Consider the following 21551-nt stretch of genomic DNA (forward strand, 5'->3'; position numbering starts at 1 on the left):
GATTTCACACCTGGTGTAGACAATGACACTGAGATTTAAAGTCTGTCTGACTCCAGAACCTTTCTCTCCATGATCCTCTTCTGTCTGATGAGTGGATTGACAGATGTCGATCTCACTCTAGATGCTTCCATATCAAGAGCTGAGCATGTCAGAACATCGAAAAGGAACATTATTTCACACAATATCACACAATATCATATCACCTATTTAGTAAGTACCATTTTCTTAACCTTATACTTGTGTTCTTGTGCCCTTTGAGGCAAGGCAGAACCCTTAGCCAGCCATATGCCTCAGGGACTTTGCACATGTCTTCTCTTGCCTGGAATCCCCTGTCCTTCCATCTTCCATGCCACTTAGCTACCACCTACTCAGCCTTAAAATATCACTTCCCAGTCAAGTTTCTCCTGAATGCTTTCCCCTCATCCCCTTTCATGCATTCTCTTAGCCTCCTACACCTTTTCTTCTGTAGCAACTTGCAAGTTTGCAATTAAATGTGTAATTAGTTAGTTATTAAATGGTGGACTCTCCTGCTAGGCTATGAGTTCCATGAGGATTGGGATCATGCCTATGCTGTTCACTGTTAGCAGAGAGCCTGCCAGCGTTAACCTAGTTATGTTGGAACAGCCAACGAACCACCTGAAGGAGCCACCAGCCAGGCCTTTATGTCACCTGTGTTGTGGGATTGATATACCCAAGCACGAATGGAGGGGGAGGGGGTAGAAGTAGAGGAAGCTGACCAGAGGAGCTTCTTACCAAGGTCTTGACCCCAGAGCTGGCCCCAGTGGGGTGAGCTAACATTTCAGATGAAGACCCCAAGGACAGAGTACTGAGCCAGGCCAGCAAAGTCTGCTGAGTCAGTTGCCATTTTATGCATTTAGAAAATAAAATAAGCAAGCAGTAAAACAGCCTAAGTTGCTATTTTTCTTTTGTCCAAAAGCTCTTAACACAGAAACTGTCCTTTGGGGCCCAAAGACAAATGGAATTGCTTAGCCTGAAGATGGTTGCTTTCACAGACTGATGGAAACCATAAAAGCTGAGATACAAAATGTGACCTGTGCCTTTGACCCAGATCCCATTCTTTACGGGGAAGAAGAGGAAAAGAGCTGTGGGTTTCTGAGAATGGATGCCGCTGCCGCAGCTCTTGTCTCAGCTTCATATTGTCCTCCTCTCAATGAGAAGGGCGAGATGGCAAAACGTCTCAGCTCAGTCACAAAGAATCTCTTTAAAACCAGTCCTTCATTTTTTTAAGCTCAAAATCAATGGAAGAAATCACATGAAGATCAATACTTTCAACTCCATAAAAATTAAAAACTACTCCATGTCAAAATTCCACACAACCCAAATTAAAGGCAAACAGTAAATGGAGAAAACTATTCGCTACAGCTATGAGGGTGAAATCCAATTTGGTTCAGTTCAACACATGTCCGCCGTGCACCCTCAGGTAATGAGAATTGTTAAGTATTGTCGAGGGTGGGGGGGCTGCCAATCTCAGGAGACACTCTGGGTTCTTAGAGTTCTACTGAAAGCAGGGGGCAGATCTTCCCAGTGAGAGGGTGGGCAGGACATAGAAGTGCCCCAGAAGAAAGACAAGAAAGATAAGACTTGAGGCTGTGTTAGGACTTGAATCCAAACTGTCCCTCACAAGCTCGTATTTGAGTGCCTATCCCCCAGCCAGTGGCACTATTTTGAAACCACAGCGAACCTTTAGGGACCAGTGTAAGTGGACCACTAGGGGCAGGACTTTGAGGCTTATAGCCCAACCCTTGTTCCCAAGTGTTCTTTTTGCTTCCTGGTCCATCATGATGTGAACAGCCTTCCATGCTTCAACATACAGGAACCCTTCAAAAATATGAGCCAAAGTATTTTCTCCATGCACTGTTTACTTTTTATCAACTTAACACAAACTGCAGTCATCTGGGAGGAGGGGCCCTCAACTGAGCAAATGCCTCCATCAGATTGACGTGTGGGCAAGTCTGTAGGGGCACTTTCTTGGTTGATGATTGATATAGAAGGGCACAGTCCACTCTGAGTGGTGTCACCATCGGGCAGGTGGCCCTGGGATTTACAAAAAGGGTATCTAAATATGAGCCTGAAGAGCAAGCCAATAATCAGCATTTCCCCTATGGCCTTCCCCCACGGCCTTCCCCCAGGGCCTCTGCTTTAGTTCCTGCCTCCAGGCTCTTGCCTTGACTTCCTGCTCTGATTTTCCTTCATGACAGACTGCAAGTTTTAAGATGAAACAAACCTTTTCCTCCCAGAGCTTCTTTTGATCGTGGTATTTATCACAGTAATAGAAAGCCTGCTAAGATGCCCATTTACCTGTTTCTACTGAGCAGTTTGGTCACAGCAATACAAAAGCATCTCATGCTGTTAGCCTGGAGTTCAGAAAAAGTTCCCTGAAGATATACTTTGTACTAATAAAAGCTGAATAGGAATTATCCAAGGCAACAAGGAGAGACGAGGAGGGCACTTACAACCATGACTGAAACAGACAAGGTCGATGAGACCTGAACATTTGGGTGTGGATGAGTTGATGGAGATGATCGGTTATTCAAAGTTCCAACACATGCAACATTGGGAGTGTTGGAGATGGGAATTCTCAACTAAACAGGATTAATTCATGAAAATCTTCTGATGGGCAGCTAACAAAGGCTCCAACAGGGACTTCTGCTGGAGGGTTTTGAAGCAAATCTTGCCAACAATTTGTTAGATTGCTTAGTGCCTTTCGACTGGTGAGTGAAAGGTACTTAGGGCTTTGAAGTGACTTTTAGTCATGATTTGCCCCTTTAGTTGATTCACAGCCTCACGTATATGAGTTGCTAATGTTCTAGAACAAGCAAGTATGCTGTGTCTGCATAGTGTCAGGGTTGTTTTCCACAGACACCACAAGTGTGCCTGATTCCAATGCTGGTTAGTGCAAGGGAAGAGATTATACTGGTGTCAGTACAGAAGTTTGGTCAAGATTGTCCTGCTTCTGCACCTATCATCAAGTACATCCTCTAACCCCTTCATAGCACTCTTGACTGGATGAATTAGAATTTAAAAATGCATTTGGGAAAAGGGATTACTATTTTAGGATTACCCAGTACACAAAATGAACAGCTTCTTGAATAGATATGTCAAGGTTGCCCACACTGTGGGAGAAAGGTAATGTTTCTATGAGTGGAGATTGAAGGAGGACAATCTAAGGGGACAGAGAGGAATCCTGATCCCCAAATGCAAAGAACAAATGTTGGTTCATTAGTTATTTTTCCCTATTGCTGATGGGTCTTCCCACCTCAGTAAAGCCTTTGTGGTGACTCTTTAACATACTCAGAGGTGTGTCTTCCAGGTGGTTCTGAGTCCAGTGAAGTTGACATTCACAATTAACCATCACACTTGGTGGTGTGATGGGACTCTCACCATCATGGGACTCTCCAGGAAGGCAGAGCACCTAAGAGACAGAAGTGGTCCTTGTCTCCAGTTCCAGGCACAGAGCCCCCAAACTTTGGAAGTCCCTATGTCAGTAATAACAGTCAATAGACTCCTTCCAGAACACATCTATGTCTCTGCCGACAAGGGGACTCGGGTTGGTGGACCCTAGATGGTGTCTGGGCAGGTGATAGTTCCGGGAAAGCTCAAACTGCTAGACATATGATTGGATGACAAGGACTCTTAGTGCCCCCTCATCCCCTCAACCTTAAGAGGCAGGGGAGAGGCTGCAGTTTGCTTCACAAAAGCTCCCAATGGAAGCTCAGAGCCTCCAGGTTCCTCAGGGCAGATTTGTGGAAGCTTGGCGCCCCTCTGCTAGCCTTGCCCTGAGCATCTCCTCCACTTGTTCTAAGGTGTATCCTTCATAGAAATCCAACAACAGGGACAGGGCTCTCAAGAGTCATGTGAAACCTTCCAGTGCGGCAGATTCTACCTATGGGTCGCAACCCCTTTGGGGGCATTGAATGACCCTTTCACAGGGGTCAAATATCAGATATCCTGTGTATTAGACATTTATGATTCATAACAGTAGCAAAATTCCAGTTATGAAGTAGCAAAAACCACTGTTTTTTTCTTTAGCTTTTTATTTTTTGTGGCTTTCACATTGTGCATCTTGATCCCATTCATCTTCCCATCCCTTCATATCTGCCCTCTACCCTTGCAACATCCCCCCCAAAATGAAATAAAATAAAATAAAATTTAAAAGAAAAGAAAAAAGAGAGGAGAAAAAGAAAAATATCATCATGAAAGCTGCAGTGTGACACAGTGAGTCACACAGTAAACCCTTTGTCCATATATCTTTACTTGCAAGTGTTCATTGCAAAGAGTCCTTGGTCTCATTCAAGGCCTCTGGTTTCTGCTACACTATCGACGCTGAGCCCTCACTGGAACTCCTCTTGGCTATCCTGCTGTTGCCCTGTGTTGTGGAGATCCTGCAGCTTTGGGTCTGCAGGACTGGTCCCTTCACATGTTCCAGCAGATCATATATGGGGTGGATGTTTGGATGGGCCAACTCATAGCCCTGGTTCTGGGCCTGGGTGCTTGCAGTGTTGGTCAGCCTACCAGGTCTCCCTTGTCCTCACCACCAGGGTGAGCTCTCCAGCATTGCTTCAGTTAGTTTACCCTATGCAGCAAGGAGCAAGGGGCAGGGGTGATTCTCCTGCTTTCATGCCCTCAGGGCCAGCTCACCTGCAACCCACCACCCCTACCCCATCAACAGGATCAGCTCTTCTGTGCTGCCCAGGTGAGGTGCAGGGCCTGCTTTCCCAAGTGCTGCAGCTGGTAAAGGGGAGGGTCGACTCCCAAGCCTGCCATAGGTGGCAAAGGGTAAGCGGGGAGGGCATCTTTCCCTCACCCACACCACCACATGACAGATGAGGGGGCAGGGCCAGCTCTCCCACTCTTACACCCTTAGGGCCAGCTCACCCCCACCTCCACCAACAGGGTCTATCATGCTGTCCAGGGTGAGGTATAGGACACACTCCTCAGGGTGCTGCAGCCAGTGAGGGGCAGGATCAGTTCTCCCTAATGGTGTAGTCAGTGAGGGGTGGGGTTAATTCTGTGGTAACAATTCTTGGCCTTCATTGTTAACAAGATCCAAAGACATCAATATAAACAAGGCTGCAGCAGGGCCACAGACCCAGACATGGGCCTTGGCAGCAACCCAGGCCTGGACAGCACCATGGCTCTGGGTAGCAAACCGTCCACCTCAGCCTGCTCCTCACCACCTTCACCTCTTTAGATCTGCCTCTCTCCACAAGACATGAACCATTCTTTCTCTCTCTCTCTCTCTCTCTCTCTCTCTCTCTCTCTCTCTCTCATATCCTACCATATATTGGCTCACCATAATAGTACCTGACTGCCAGGCGACAGGCAAGGTAGTCGTCTCCTTCTCCTGCTCAGTCATAATCAAGAACCACTGTTCCAGTGAATGAGCATGAACGCTGATTCAGAGTTGGGGGGTAAGAAGTACATGTAGGAGCTTGAGAGATGACTCAGAGGTTAAGAGCACTTGTTGCTCTTGCAGGAGACATAGGTTGGACTCCCAGAACCCACATATGGCTCACAGCCATCTGTAACTCCACTTCCATCAGGAACACCTTCTCCTGACCTCCACAGGCACCAGGCACATACATGGTGCACACACATATGCAAGCAAAACACTCAGAAACATAAAATGAAATAAATCTAAAAAAGATTTTAGGAAGCCATGGAAACCCAGGACCTGTGTCTGGTGTCTAGAGCAGTCTTGTAGGATGGAGCCCTTACCTGAGGGGATGACACTAACTGGGTAGTTAGTGTGAGAACTGACTAGAGATACTGGACACCTTGTTCAGTTGGTTCTGCAGAAGCAGAGAATTGTTGATGTTGGAAGAGACAGGGCACAGTGGGAACCAGGGAGAACAGAGCTACTTTTGGCATTGTTCTTTTCTCTTACAACAGCTGAGAGTTCTTCCTAATTTACTATTATAAACCACTTTCTTCCTTTTGGGCATAAGCTCTAGACCCATCAACAAGGAGCTGTGTAAATAGGTTGGAATTAGAGGTTTAAATGGCAAAGGGAAACGAGGTCTTTGCCAGGTGACCTCCTTACTGAGGACACTGTGGAGCTGTGACATCACAGGTGCATTACTGGAGAGGCAAAGGGAGTAGCAGTGTGCATGCTGCTGCCATAAGGACACCAAGAACAAACTGTCCCTTCTCTCAAAGCATGTTCAAGGCAGGTGACCTTGAGGAAAGCAGATTGACATTTGGACTGTTTTTTGTGTCAGTGGGAAAAAATATACCATATGGAAACCGAAGAGAGGCCTTTCTGCTTAAAAAACAAGTTATTCCAATTCCCTGCATATTTTATGCAGGGAAAAGAACCAAATTAAAACGAGTAAGAATAGCCTACAAGATCCTTAATTGATAAGGGGAGAGGCACTCATTTAGTTAGTGGCTGTCTTGAATAATACCCACCGGAAAGGCTGTAATCTAAAGAAGCCTGGGGATCAAGACAGAAAGAACCCGAGAAATAAGGCAGCAGTCAAGAAGAATTCCATAAATTAAATCATAGTTTGGAAGGATGAAGTCATGTTAGCGCTCATTACCATATTTTAATTTCATGGTGATTAAAATTATAATGTAGCATGTATTGCCACTTAATTGATCTGCCAACACCAAGTATTTGCAAGTTTCTTTTTGTTCTCTGAAGTCATAAACTATCTATTCTCTGCTGCATAATTTCAGGGGTAATTTTAAACCATAAATATTTCTCTTTATTAAAATTCTCAGGAATTAGAACCTCGATCGCTATTTATTTATATCTGCTTTGGCGAGAGGCCAGGAAATTCATTTTCGAACATTTTGAATTCTACCAAATTGAAGTGCTAAAGAACATTATCTATTAATCTTCATGCTTCCTTTCAGGACAGTTTTACGGTTTAATCGAAATATTTGAGGTCTCGGGTGGAACAAGCTCTGTCCCTTGAAGACTGGGTACTTTTCTTTGATTAGAAGCCTGTCCTTACTGAACTGTAGAGCCATGGCCAGTAGCTGGCCAAGGGTGGGCTGCTCCTGTGACACCAGTCCCGTGATATCTAGTGACATTTAGGGCCTTCAACTCACTTGTGTCCTTTCCTTCCCACACACTCCCTCAGATACTGTCCTTATGCTGTCCTTAAGATGACCCCTCTTGGAGTTGGCCCTGACCCTTCAGAATGTAGACCCTCCAGTCTGAATGACTTCAGCTTTCATCAGGTGCCTTGACGCCCAGCCACCTTGGCTACAATGGAAATAAATGGGGCACATATGTCACTTGGAACCTTATGAGTCTCTTCAGGTAAGAATTAATTTGGCAAATTGCAAAACCTTCCAGGGACAATACCTTCCTAATGACTCCTGCCTCCTTTGACATCCCATTGCCCTGATTAATGGTCATTCAAATTGGCCACCTGGCGTAGCTCACTGTCAAAATCAGAAAGGCTATGGTTTCAGAAGGCATTTTCTTTTGTGGAGTGGAACACTCCCTCTCTGCCTGTGCCTCTGCTTCCCTTCCCCCTTTTCCACATGGCAGTTATAAGCATAGATAGTAGCTGAATCCTAGTGTTAGTGACCCCTGCTCTGCACTTACACTTCAGACTTTAAATTAAACACATGTTGCAACTAGCACCTCGGACTTGTTCAAACTGTTAGATGAAGGACAGCCCGGTGTTTTAAGTGAACGATCTGCAGAGAGTTAGTTCATGGGGCCCCTTTCATGCACTACCTAGAGGTTGTTCTAAAACATTACTACAAATTAGGAGCAAAGAAATCTAGTTCCTATGCTAAGCTTTCGTGTGTGTTTCATCGTTTTTTTGAATCTGGTTCTTATATAACTTACTATTGAATACACATGAAACTCACACACAAGAATACCACCACAGCCATTCTGCAGTGAGCAAGAATAGTTGACTACTGAGAACAGAGACACACTCAGAATGACAAAGCCTTAAGGAGAACGTGCTAGCAGCAGATAAGAGGTGGAAAAGGAATCCAGAGAGCCAGTTTCGAGGGGTAAGGAGCTGCATAGTCCCCAGTTCTTCCTCTGTGGGCCAGCTCCACTGGGTCCCCAAGCAGAGCCCAAATTCCTGTGCCACCTGGATAGCTCCCATGTCTCAGATGAGCTAACCCATCCTCTCAGCCTTTAAGTTCAGCCTGAGACACACAGAGAATGGAATCTACGACTCTCCAGCAAACTCCTCAGGAAGGTAATGGTGGCATAATGTATGATCATTCATCCAGCCTCTGAAAGCTGAGTACCTGGGTTCAAATTCCAGCCCTGCCACCCTGTAGCTCTGTACATCTGGGCTGGTTACTTTTCTCTTCTTGCCTAACTTCCTCATCAGCAGAACTGAAGACTGAAGCAAGAGATTTGCTCTGATTCAGCACTAAGTTTGGACAAGATTAAGAGGTGGAGGGCGAGAGGATGAAAGAAATCCAACTGGCTTCCTGAGTAATTTTTGGGGAGCCCAAACATAGCTTTTTTTGGTTTTCTGTCTTTTGTTTTTGTTTGTTTTGTTTTTTAGTTTTTTGAGATAGGGTTTCTCTGTGCAGCCTTGGCTGTCTTGGAACTCACTCTGTAGACCAGGCTGGTCTTGAACTCACAGAGATCTGCCTGCCTCTGCCTCCCGAGTGCTGGGATTAAAGGAGTGCGCCATCACCTCCTGGCCCAAACATAGCTTTTTAATCCCCACATGTTCTTGGATATTCAGACGACTCAGGGAATCTCCTCAGGGTCTCTCTACTTCTATCTCCACAACTCTTCCCAACCTTCCCATTGTCTGCTCTTAGCTCATGAGGGTATTATGACACCACGTAGCTTCTTCATTAGAAGGTCCAATCATCTTCAGGATCAAATCCTTACACTCAAATTAGACACATATACTTCTCACATCATCTTAGACACCCCCCACGTGACTTTTGTCAATGACATTCTTCCTTCATTGTCCCCTATATGTATGGGTTTTCATCTACAGTTGGTTTTCTCATCCCAAACCCTGCTCTCTGTCTTGACAGAAGTCCATCAGCCATTCAAGGTCAAAGTGAAATATCTGCCTCAAGTTCGAGGGCAGGGTTTGAGGTTGTTGGTTGCTCCCTTCTACTATGCAGATGTACATCTGTTGTAGTGCTACATCTATATGCGTCCACCATGGTACATTCAGCCTTAGCCAAATGCAAGGCAGCAGCTCAGGTCCACTTGCCCGAATTTCCATGGCAGGTGTGCACACAATGCCTGGTGAATGGCTATGATCAACAAAACACTAATAACACATGGATAGTTTGCAAGGACTATGTCACACCCCCTCCAGTTAAACTTGCTCATGTTTAGACACACAAGAAGAAAGTATGAAATATGGTTGCTGTGGAAACAAACTTGGAAAGCGACTTTCATTTCTCCTTTGTGTAAATCCAAACGTATGGGTTCTATCTCGTGGCTAAACTGGACACAATGGCATTGAAAGTGTGACGCTGTTTCTGAGGTGCTCAGTGGCAGTCAGCTCAGCAGACAAGGGAATGTGCCCTACACATAATTCTACCATATAATTGTTCTCCCTCTGATGCACAGTCGAGGGGTTAAATATTATTTCCAGTATATTCTACAATGAAATTATTCCATTTCAGTGGACATCTGTCTAGAGATTTAAAATGTTTTTAAATTACATGGCATAACAATTTCCAAGAGACACAACCACTTATCTACACTTATTTTTTTCCACATTTCTTTCAAAAGCCTCCATTCTGTCCCTGCATCTGGAATCAGACCACATGGAAAGCTTCTCTTGAGAATGAATAGAATCAATAGAAATACCTTTCTTCCCATGGACTCCCTCAAGAATGAAAAGTAATAGCAAAATCTTTATGTTTTGTGACATTCTGTGACACTTCTTACAGAGTGAGCCTTAAACCACCTTTTCACCTGCTGATTACTGCGTGGAAAGAACATGTGGGGATTATAATACTTCCTCAGTTGACAGATGTGAAATGATAATATTTTCATGTATTAAAAATCTCCCTGGCCTATTTGATCTCTGAGCTCCTAAAACTTGTTTTTTATCATGTTGATTTTGGATATTAATTTAATGCAAAATTATCCCCAAATACCCTAGCCTCAAAAACCATGAAAACTGGATACAGAGTTCCTCTTTGTAGCTTTCATGGAATATCACATAAGGACACTCAGAGGGCTTCGAGGGAGAGCACTCAATCTTCCTCCACATGCTCACACGCATGTCACGCATGGAATAAATGTGTCCCACATGTATCTGCTGTGCAAGGATCCCAAATGTCACACAAAATGGTCTCCTATGGCTCAGAACAAGGACACACCTATAGTAGTTTAATTGTCGGACTCTGTAGGAAATCAAAAAGTTGAAGTACAAAGCAGGAGTTTGTTAAATGATAAATTAGCATGTAGGTACAATGTAGAATTCCTTGGAGTTCTGACCCCATTAATTTGCATGCTCTGCACTAGCCCTGTGGGGTGTGTGTGTGTGAGTGAGAGAGAGAGAGAGAGAGAGAGAGAGAGAGAGAGAGAGAGAGAGAGAGAGAGAGAGAGAGAGAGATAGCCCTGTGGGGTGTGTGTGTGTGAGTGAGAGAGAGAGAGAGAGAGAGAGAGAGAGAGAGAGAGAGAGAGAGAGAGAGAGAGAGAGAGAGAGGAGAGAGAGATCAGATTTCGCTCATGAGTTTCAGGTCTATATATTGTACACTTGTCTTCCTGAACTTTCTACATTCACTTGGAACGCAATTTATGCAAAAATAAACTCACCTTTGACCTTTACTCATCAGATTTCTGTTCAGTGTCTAAGCTAGAATCTTGACCATCAGGGCTTCCTTCTCACATTCACTTACTTCAGTCCCCATCAGTCACTAAGCCCAGTTGCTTCTACCTCCATAGGCAGCTGGTACCCACATGTTTTTCTCCAGCTCCCCCGCTCGCTCTCCACTTCGTAAAGCCCACTAGTCTCACCATCTGGGCTGCAGCTGCAGCAGCTGCCACCAGGCTGCCTGACTCCAGCCTTGCCCTGCAATTCAGCCTTTACTGTAGCCAGAGTTTTCCCTCTACAGCTCATGCCTTCTGTGGTGATTAATATCGATTGTCAGCTTGACAGAATGTAAAATCACCTAGAGAATGGCCCCTGAGTATGTCTCTGAAGGAGTTTAGATTAGGTTCACAGAAATGGGAAGACCCACCCTAAATGTGGGTACACCATCCCAAGTGCTGGGGTCCCAGGCGAAATGAAAGGAGAAGGGAGCGGAGCTAGCTGAGCAGCAGCATTCACAATCTCTGCTCCCTGACTGTGGTGCAGTGTGACCACCCACCTCCTTCCTACCATCGTCCCTTCCCGACCGTAAGGGACCGACCGCACCTTCAACCTGGGATCCCTACCATCGTCCCTTCCTGACCGCACCTTTAACCTTGGATCCCTACCATCGTCCCTTCCTGACCGCACTTTTAACCTTGGATCCCTAACATCGTCCCTTCCCGACTGTAAGGGACCCACCGCACCTTCAAACTGGGAGCCGAATCCGCTGGACGTTTTCTCACACCAACAAAACACGTATCTACATTTTCTCTCCTTGAAACCATTTTGTGGTCCTCCAGCTCCCTTCTAGATAATTTTCCAAGCTACCTCAGCCCATTCTCTCTCAGATACATCCAGTCTCTTTCTGCATGTTTTCCCTCACATCTGGCCCTCCAGTTATGTGGAGCCCCTCATGGTTTCCCAAATACCCCACTTCCCATGTCTGCAGATCTTTGTGCAGGAGCTGGCTGACACAAGCCTGAGGGCTACTGAACCACAGCTAGAGACTATCTCAGGGCCTCTGCTGTCAGTCACTCTCCCTTGGAGACAAATCTCTGGATACATCTTTTAGGGAATATCTAGATTAGGTTAGTTGAGGGTGGAAAGGCCCGCTCTAAATGTAGATAGCACCATTCCTGAGTCGGAGTCCTGCGCAGCAGCTGCGGGCTCTCCTGTACTTAACCCTGGGAGCAGCCTGGGGGGGGGGGGAGGGAGGAGCGAGGAGGCGGGGGGGGGGGGGGGGGGAGCAGCTGAGCGCCAGCCATCCTCACTGTTTCCTGACTTTAGGTGCAATGTCACCAGCTGCCTCCTCTTCCCGCAGCCATGATGGGCTGTACCCTCAAACTGTGAACCCAAATAACTCTTCCTTCCTTCCTTGAGTGTCTTTTGTCTGGTATTTTACTTCAGGCACAACAGGTATCTCAAAATTAACCATGCCCCAAACTTTGGCCATATGCTCACAAAGTACTTACCACTCAGCACAACTCACACAGTAGGTAGTTTACATTTTATTTGGTTTTCTGTCTGTCTTCCTCATTAGAAAGGAGAGTCATTCATACATCTTTGTTGTTGTTGCTCAGTGGAGCGTTTCCTAGTGCCTCCTACATCCCTGACATAGAGAGGATGTTCAGTAAATGCTGCTGGATGAATACACATTCCTATATTGGCAGAGGAAATAGAGACTACAACTTACCCAGAATCCCCCAGGCTGAGGAGCCAAAGTATAGTACAGAGAACACAGAGTGCATCAAGAAGACTGTCTAGGTATATTCCTAGAGCAACACATTCAATCCATGAGACAGTCTTCTCTCTTGGCAAAATGAAAATAAGACAGATTACAAGGTAACGTGGGTTAATGGCTAGAATTTGCCTTAACCATACTATGACTGGTTCCTAACACACATGGTTTTCCTCCTAGTCCCTGATTTGATTTAAAAAAAAAAAAAATTGGGCCGGGCGGTGGTGGCGCACGCCTTTAATCCCAGCACTCGGGAGGCAGCGACAGGTGGATCTCTGTGAGTTTGAGGCCAGCCTGGTCTACAGAGTGAGATCCAGGAAAGGCGCAAAGCTACACAGAGAAACCCTGTCTTGAAAAACCAAAAAAAAAAAAAAAAAAAAAAAAAAAATTGGAAACATTAAAATTTTGGTGTTGTTATCAAGTTTATCCAAAGCAGATTTCAGATGAAGCAACCTGAGAATTAATATGAAGTGGGGATGGGGTAGAGAACGGGAGTCAAGAAAACCTACATCCTCCAACAGCTCAAGGATCATCTTGGAAGAACAAGTAGAAGAATTGTAAGAGCCAGAGGAAGTGTATGTCTGTAGTGAAACTGTATTTTCCAGACATGAAAGGTCCATTGCACGCATATGAGCTCACAGTGGCTGTGACAGCATGCACAAGACCAAGCCAGCCAAAATCCCAGCATGGATTAGGGAGGGACTCATGACGTCATACCCTCATCTAATAAGCTACTGGGAATTGATGGCTGATGGAGGAAGGAGGGTCTGTTTTCTCCAGAGATGCAGCCCCTGAGAGGTTGCCCATGATCCAGGAGACAATCATTCACCCATGCACACACAGACAGCATTAGTTGTTCTCTCAGAGAGAGAGAGAGAGAGAGAGAGAGAGAGAGAGAGAGAGAGAGAGAGAGAGAGGGAAAATATGCAAGTGAAATAGAAAAGTGGTGAGGGGAATGGGGAAGAATTGATTGATTAAAACATATTATATGCATTTATGAAATTCTTACTTAAAAGCAATCTGATTTTGTTCTGTAAAGAGCTCATTTTATTCAGAGTGCTTACTATGGCTCTTCCTGAAAAGGCAGGCATTGTGGGGTCCATCCAAAAGGCTATTACTGTAATTAGCAGCCCAAGGCATGATCTTTAAAGGAACTGGGGGTATGAACTGTCCTTGTCACCTGTTTCTCCCAAGTCCCTGCAAAACATTTATCTGGGGCGTTGTTTATTGAGCCTGGAGTATTACAATCTGCCCTCTTGCATAATGCCTGACAGCTGCACCCTTATTTGTAAGGTCTTTCTGCGCAGCGTGGCCAATTGTCTTTCAGTGGGGTTGGAGTGGGAAGCAAGTTGACACTGAAGAACTGGATCATGCTAGATGTCCAAAGTTTCTGCTGAAATGAAATGAAAATGCAGGTTTTTCTCAATGCTTATGGTTGTCAGGGCAAAAATAAAATACAGTCCCCCTTGTGATATGAACTTGTTCAGGTGCCCTATGGTGCTGATATAGCAGCTACATTGCAAGGGCACAGGGGTTGTTGGCATTTCCATGTCTCAAAGGAACTGGAGGTGCTAGGCGTGGAAGAAAGTAACATACCAACCACAGAAGAACTATAGACTAATATAGTTGTCAATTCTTCACAATTGTTCCTTTGGAAGATGAGGAAAAGGAAACACAGAGAAACAAAATCAGGTGTCTCAAAAAGAACCTTGTCCCAGATGCATGCCCTTTGTCCATGAATCCTCACTTCTTGACACTCAGCACAGTTCACACGCTGGGTATCTTACCCAGTGTTACCTGGTGTTTGGCCTACAGTCAAGTGCTGATAAAGAACAGATGAATCACTCATATCCTGATCTGTCTACTGCAGCGTTTCTAAGCCGGGGAAGGCAGGTCTACAGAGGCTAAGGAACTTCAGTTTTCAATGAAATCCTGAAGATTTTCTCTACAATCAGATTTAAATGACCATAAAAAGGCCATCACTTCATAAGTGAGACACTGCAAATTGTAAAACACTCCCGGAATCCTGGGTCAATTGCTGGTTAAATCAGTCCAGCTAAATAAGATGGTGTGACCAGATGGATGTGTTGGGATCAGATGTCACATTTGGACAGCCACAGAAAAGAGCTCCGTGGTTCCCCCTGCTTTGTCAGCTGCTCCATGGACTCTTGTTCCTGATTTCAAGAATGATAACACATTGTCCATAAAATCGCAGGAGGAAAATATACAGGAAAAATGGTTTGTACATGGGGTTTCTCTAAAGCTTTATTATGACTATGACAAAAACATACTATTGTCAAACACAGGAAGAATAGAGCAAAGAAAAGAAAAACTGAGAATTACCTGTGACACTACCCTCGTAGGGGCCAGTGGATTTGTTCAGAGGAAGGAGCTTCCTAGCATGCTTAAGGAACGTTCGATGGGCAGGGTAACAAAACAAACCTAACCTTGGAAACAATTACAGCCTGAATGGCAGTGCATCAAAAGACTAAATTCAATAAGCACACCCAGCTTTTCAAAGCTCTTCGTCAGACTTGCAGGTGTTGACTTAGTTGCAGCTATCTGGGAGGCTGAGGCAGTGTGGTGTAGCCATATCAGCGCCATGTTGTCTGAACATACACTGGCCCCTCAAGATACTCTTTTCCCAACAGGCAGGAGGCTCACGAGTTCAAAGTCTGGCTGGGCAACTTAGTGAGACACTGTCGCATATTTTTTCTCAAAATAAAAAGTGAGGAAGAGGTCTCAGGATGTATCTTGGTAGTAGATTGCTTGTCTAACATGTGCAAGAATTCCCTGGGTTAAATCCCTAGCACGTGTGCAAACACACACACACACACACACACACACACACACACACACAGAATGTGTGCATGCCCACATGCACATATAAAAAATACACACATGCTTACACACACATGTATGCACACACACATGCACAAATACATACATGCTTAAACACATATGCATTCATGCATACATTCACACACACAAAAGCAGTATCTTTAAATAACATTATTTAGTAGCTCCTTGTCCACCAGTACCTTATACATTATTTTCATCACTTATAAGAGAATAAAATCCTAGAAATGGATTCTTAGATAAAGGCTACAACTTTCAACATTCCTCATGAGGATAAGACCAAGACTTCTGGGAGCATGGGACCAGGTTCTGTTTTCCCAAGAACCACCTGAGAAAACAGACCTCACCACATCTGTACCATCATTTAAAATAATTGAGAATTAGGGAAACTCTGACAAAAAAAACCCCACAGGATATTTACATGGTTTCAAAATAAATTACCATGAGATATTTAATTAACTACAAAGAGAAAACTAGCCATTTACAGTAGAGAGGCACTTTGTTAGCCCAGGCTAACAAAGAATTCAACAGTGGTGGGGTAGATGACAACATGTTTGTCTCAAATAGAGGATGGAGAAGGGTACAACATAGTTTCTGAGATATTCCTACCAAAAATGAATACCTGGAATCTAATCAGAGATACAGTAGATAGACCCAAGTTGAGAGACATTTAACAAAATAAATGGTCTGTGTTCCTAAAAAATATCAATGTCACAGGCATTAACGTTTCCCAATTTCAGTCATAATTGAATTTCTTTCCCCATTACGTTGTCTGAGTGTGTTGCTGGCACAAAGAGACTCCCTGGATTGTGTACATTTTCCTGGTATGCCACTATTTTATGTACTAAGAGGAGATGTCAAGTGCTTCCAGCTCCAGTTTTAAAAGATATATAATCACATTGTCTGCAAATAACAGTCATTTTGTCTCTTCCTTTGCAGCAATCCCCCTTGTTTCTGCCTCATGTCTTCTCATAGCAGATGGAATTCACAGAACAGGGATATGGAGTCCTGGAAGCAGCCGCTCTATCCTCCCAATTCTGGTGGGAACAGTTCTGCTGTTTCAACATGAAGGAAGACACAGGCTCTCCACCCAGGATGCGTCCTTGCGTCCTGTTGAGTAGCCTCCTGGGTCTGTCATGTGTCTTGTTGCTGTGACAGACAAAATAACTGACCACAAGTGAACTCAAGGGCAGGCTTTTCTTGGGGAAGACATGGCAGCAGGCACCTGGGCCTCTGGTCACATTGCATCTGCAGCCGGGAAGCAGGAAGAGATGTACGGTGATGCTCATTCACTTTCCACATTTTATTTGTTCCAGGATCTTCACACTCACAAAGTTGGTGCGGGACACCAGAGCCTAATACTACTCATAGGATGCTATGCTCCTTTGGCTAATCTGATGAGATGTGACGCCACTGGGCCTGTACCTCTTCTAGATTGTAGTCCTTGGTAAGATGCTGCCATGGATGGAGTGGCTTCCTGCCTCAGTTGACCTAATCTAGAAATGCCCTACAGGCACGCCCAGAGGCTTGCCTCCCAGGTGATGCTAGACTCTGTCAAGTTGAAAACCAATATTAGCCATCACACTCCCATCCTTAGTTTTCTCCGAAGATTTCGTTTTCTCAATCGTGCATGAATATTGCATTTTATCTGAATGCTTTTTGTCATCTATTGCTAATTATCATGTGGGTTTTCATATTGAAAAGCTGTCAGTATATTAATAGACTATTTTTCTAACACTAAACTGTCCTTGCTTCCCTGGAACAAAACTGGTTTCGCTGTGGTAGGCTGTTCTCTTAGTGCTTTATTTTGCTGTTATTATATTTTGCCCTTTGAAAGTTCTCTGGTAGCTTCGTATTGTACCAACTTAGTTTAGCTGGAACTATGTTCCAGAATTCTCTTTGCATAGTTCTAGATTAACTTGGTCACAAGAGACAGTTGAGTGAGATTAATGTGCATGTGAACTAGGAATGGTGGCACATGCCTCTAATCCTAGCCTCGGAGAGGCAGAGGCAGGAGGATTGCCACAAGTTTGAGCCCAGACTTTTCTCAAATTGGTGCAGGACAACAGAATGCAATGCCACTCATAGAGTGTTGCATTCCCTGGCCAGCCTGATGAGATGTGACAACACCTGTAGCTTTTCTAGATCTTGAGCCAGTTGTGGTTCAGGAAGTATAGCTGTTTCTCCACAGAGCCCACTCCAGAGACATTTGGTGATGATGACTGATGCAGGCTCCAATCTGTCTTTGGGGGGTTACAGTTCTACCGCCACCAATTACTGTCCATCTTCCTCTCAGTACCACATGCCTTGATGACTTTAGGCTCTGTCCCCCTAAAACAGAATCAGCAACACATGAATGAACTACTTAGACAGCTCCCACAGTTCCCAAAGGGCCAATCCACATTACACATCCCTATTTTATGGAGCCCCAACTGGTTCTCCTTCTCAGAACAGAACAGTGCTCAGGGAGGAGGTTAATCAAAATACAGTCCATATTCTCTGTTGGCTTCATAACATCTGTTCTGTGACAGGCTCAGCTCTACTCTTGCCCGAGTGATAATCTGTTGCACTGAGGTTTACTTGCCCTCTACCTTGTGCTAGGCTTGGTTAGTTTATGCATTGACAGAAACATAGACTTTCTTTTGTCTCCCTATGCTAGCCTGGACCATGTTGTTCTAGCTGTGACTGCATCCTCAGTATCAACAGCATCTTCAGTGTCAAAAGCATCCTCAGTGTCAACAGCCCTTGCTTGGAAGCTCATCCTCAACAGAAGCCTTCACCTCTCTAAAAATACTTTTCTCCATGGATTAAATATCTGTTGCAATGTAGCAAATTATCCTGCCTCCAACTTGGCAACAAGCATCTATCATCATATTTTCCAGAGTCTGGAAGCAGTTTAGCTTGGTGCTTCTGGCTTGGAGTCTGTCATGAAATGTTAATCAAGGTGTCTGCTGAATTGCTGTCTTCTGGGGGCTCCACTGGGGCTGATCCAATGGCAGTCACCCAGTCCCTGGCAGAAGGCCTCAGGATCCTATCCTGTGGTAGGTACTTGGGGGTACTGAGTGGTAGAGGATTCCCTCCCTATTCCAAGAAAATACTCTTTAGGAGAGAGAATACGAAGGAAGCCATGTGCCTCTCAACCTCAAGTCAACACTTTTACATCTGCTAACCATTGTTGCAGAGTCAAGTCCAGGACACCCAGGCAGAGAAGAATTCAGAGAAGAGTACTGAAGGAGAAAAATGTGTGAGCACACTTCAACACCACCACACCTTAGAGCTTGAGAGATGGCTCATTGGGTAAAGCTTTCCCTCATAAGCACTTCCGTTCAGCACTCCAACACTGCTGTAAAGAGGGGCAGTGTGAGCCTCTAGCCCTGGTACTGCGAAGACAACAAGAGGGTCTCTGGGGCCTCTTGACCAGCCAGTTCAGTGAGAATCCCTGTCTCAAAACACAAGGTAAACAACACTAAAGGAGGTCAGAAAATGTCAACCCCTGGCTTCCATGTGCACAACCTTACACATGTACCTATCAATAAACACACACACACACACACACACACACACACACACACACACACACACTTAAAAACCTCCCATACCCTCTCCAGACCTGTGGCAGCACTAGCTTTCCATTGTTGCTGGTCTTATGTACCTCAAAATACATGGATTCCTTAAACCTTTAGTTGAACTCTAAAAACAAATTCTTTTATTCAATTATCTGTAGTTAAATGCATTTGAATGTATGTTCCTTCCAAATTATAATATAATATGTTTGGGAAGGGAACAAGGTGTTCATAGATATAAATTTTGCTGTCCATATCTAAGTGCTCCAAATCACAAGTCAGCCAAGGATCAAAAATATTTGAGAGAAAAAAATGTGTTCTGTATGGAATGCCCAGATTTTTTTTCTTACCATATTCCTCAAATAATGCAAGAAACAACTATTTATGTAATATTTATATTATATTAGGTATTACATGGAATCTAGAAATGACTTAAACTATATAGGAGGCTGAGTCAGGTTATACAAAAATATCACAGCACTCTACATAAGAGACTTGAGCATCTATGGTCTTGGCCTTGGACTTGGTCCCCCATTGGGTATTTTGCTGTTTGGGACTGAAGTTTCAACATTATTCTTTCTCATCACTGGACAGTGTAGATGTATGGCTGCCCAGATTGCTGAGAAGGAACTGCTTTTATCTCTAAACTTGGACCACAAGTACTGTAATCTCGACTCCATGAATTGCTGGCTGTGCCTTTCTGTGCTTCGTTTTCTCATCTGAAAGGTGGAAGACATGATAGTGTCAATGTTAGAGTTGTTGAGAAGTTCTGGAACTTGGTTTATGTAAAATGCTATAGACAGTCAGCATTAGATGAGTGTTAATTTCTGTTATTACTATTCTGTTTTCAGCCAGTTGCTTTACCCTGTTCCTAATATCAGAACAAGAGGACAGAAATCTACACTCCTGGGATAATTTCCCTGACATTTAGTTGGTTGTCATCTTGTCCTACATTCTAGCTGTCACTTGTCAGTCCTTGTTCAAAGATTTAAAATGGTATCTAACATTTTCTCTGTCTTCATAGGTTTTACTGGGAGATGGCAGGAGGTTGTACTGGGGGACCGAGCCAACCCGTTTTTAAACCAGGACACTTGCATCTAATTTTCAAAATACTTGCTTCAATGTGATTCAAGTTAGGTGGAGAGTGACACCATAACTCAATTGCTATGTAGAAATAAGCATTAATATACTTATGGGTTCTGCCTGGGCACTTTCTTAACAGCCTCAAAAGACTTTGGTGAAATATTTCAGAGAAACCTTTATACTTCTCAGAAGTCCATTTGAGAATTTAGGTTTCCTTTGTTGTTTTTTGTTTTCCATGCACCATCTCTCTGAGTTGCAGCTGATCTACTCTCTAAAACTAATCACAGAGACATCCCTAATTCATTGTTCTGGCTCCAATCAGAGTTCCTCTTCAAAACAGAAGTCTGGCAGCCATTGTGCCTTTCAAGTTGAACATGGGTTGCAAAGATACCGTCATCCATTAGGCTGACTGACCTTTGAATAACCCAGACAAGGACAGAATAAGACTGTAAATTGAAGACTGGAGTCCTGGCTGGGGCTTGGTGGTTCTATGAGCCCAGGGGTGGAAGCAGCAGCCATATATACTGTGGAAGTTGTGCTCATGAACAAGTCAGCCATGTACAATGGGAGAAGCCCTTGAGTAGTAGCCGGAAGACAGGGCCTTCATCCTGACATCCAAGTACACTGACACATCATCTAACTTCCCAGAGTTTCGATTCTGTTATTGTGATCTGAGGGTAACATCCTAGGCCACATCTCCTTCAACACTACCTTTTCAGAGAGCCATAGACATGGCAGGTAAGGAGGGTTAGAATGGACAAAACAGCCAAAGAGGTGATCAACATATGGATTCTATTCACTGTGTGATGTTGGGCAGTTTGTGTTCTTGGTACCTCACTGTCTGAGTCTGCACAAGGATAATGGCAGCACCTAGGCTGGAGTATTGTTTTGAGGATTACATGAAATAACATGTATCAGGGTCATACTTCGCTCAGTTCTTAACCCAAGACAAGCACCTAATAAATGGTATATACCTCCTATGTGGCCCATCCTCTTTGAACAACCCTGGGCTTTGCTTCTAAGTTCACCGTAAGCCTAAACTCAACCAATAGTATATCTTCCTAATACATTTCCCAGCCCAAAGAATCCAATTCCAAAAGGGTTAGGAAGTACAGTAGGGTCTTTATCAATGGTTTTATTTCCTATGGTTTCAGTTAATTAACCAAGATCAAAAAATATTCATGGAAAATTCTAGAAACAAAAAGTTTATAATTTTCAATTACCCTTCTGAGTAGCATGATAAAAATCTCTCCATGTCATTTCATTCTGCATGGGACACGAATCATCTTTCTGTTCACTGTATCTATGTGGTATATGCTATCAACCTTGTAGTAGGTGGAAAAGAGACAGAGATAACATTTATATAACTGCTATTATAGTATATTACTGTAATTGTTTTATTTTAGTGTTAGTTATTGTTAACCTTATTCTGGTTATAATTTATAAACTAAATGTTGTAGATAAATGTTGAGTGGGGAAACCCACAAACTATACAGGGTTCAGCCGGGTATA

This window comes from Peromyscus eremicus, chromosome 1 (assembly GCF_949786415.1).
Source record: "Peromyscus eremicus chromosome 1, PerEre_H2_v1, whole genome shotgun sequence".
NCBI lineage: Eukaryota > Metazoa > Chordata > Mammalia > Rodentia > Cricetidae > Peromyscus > Peromyscus eremicus.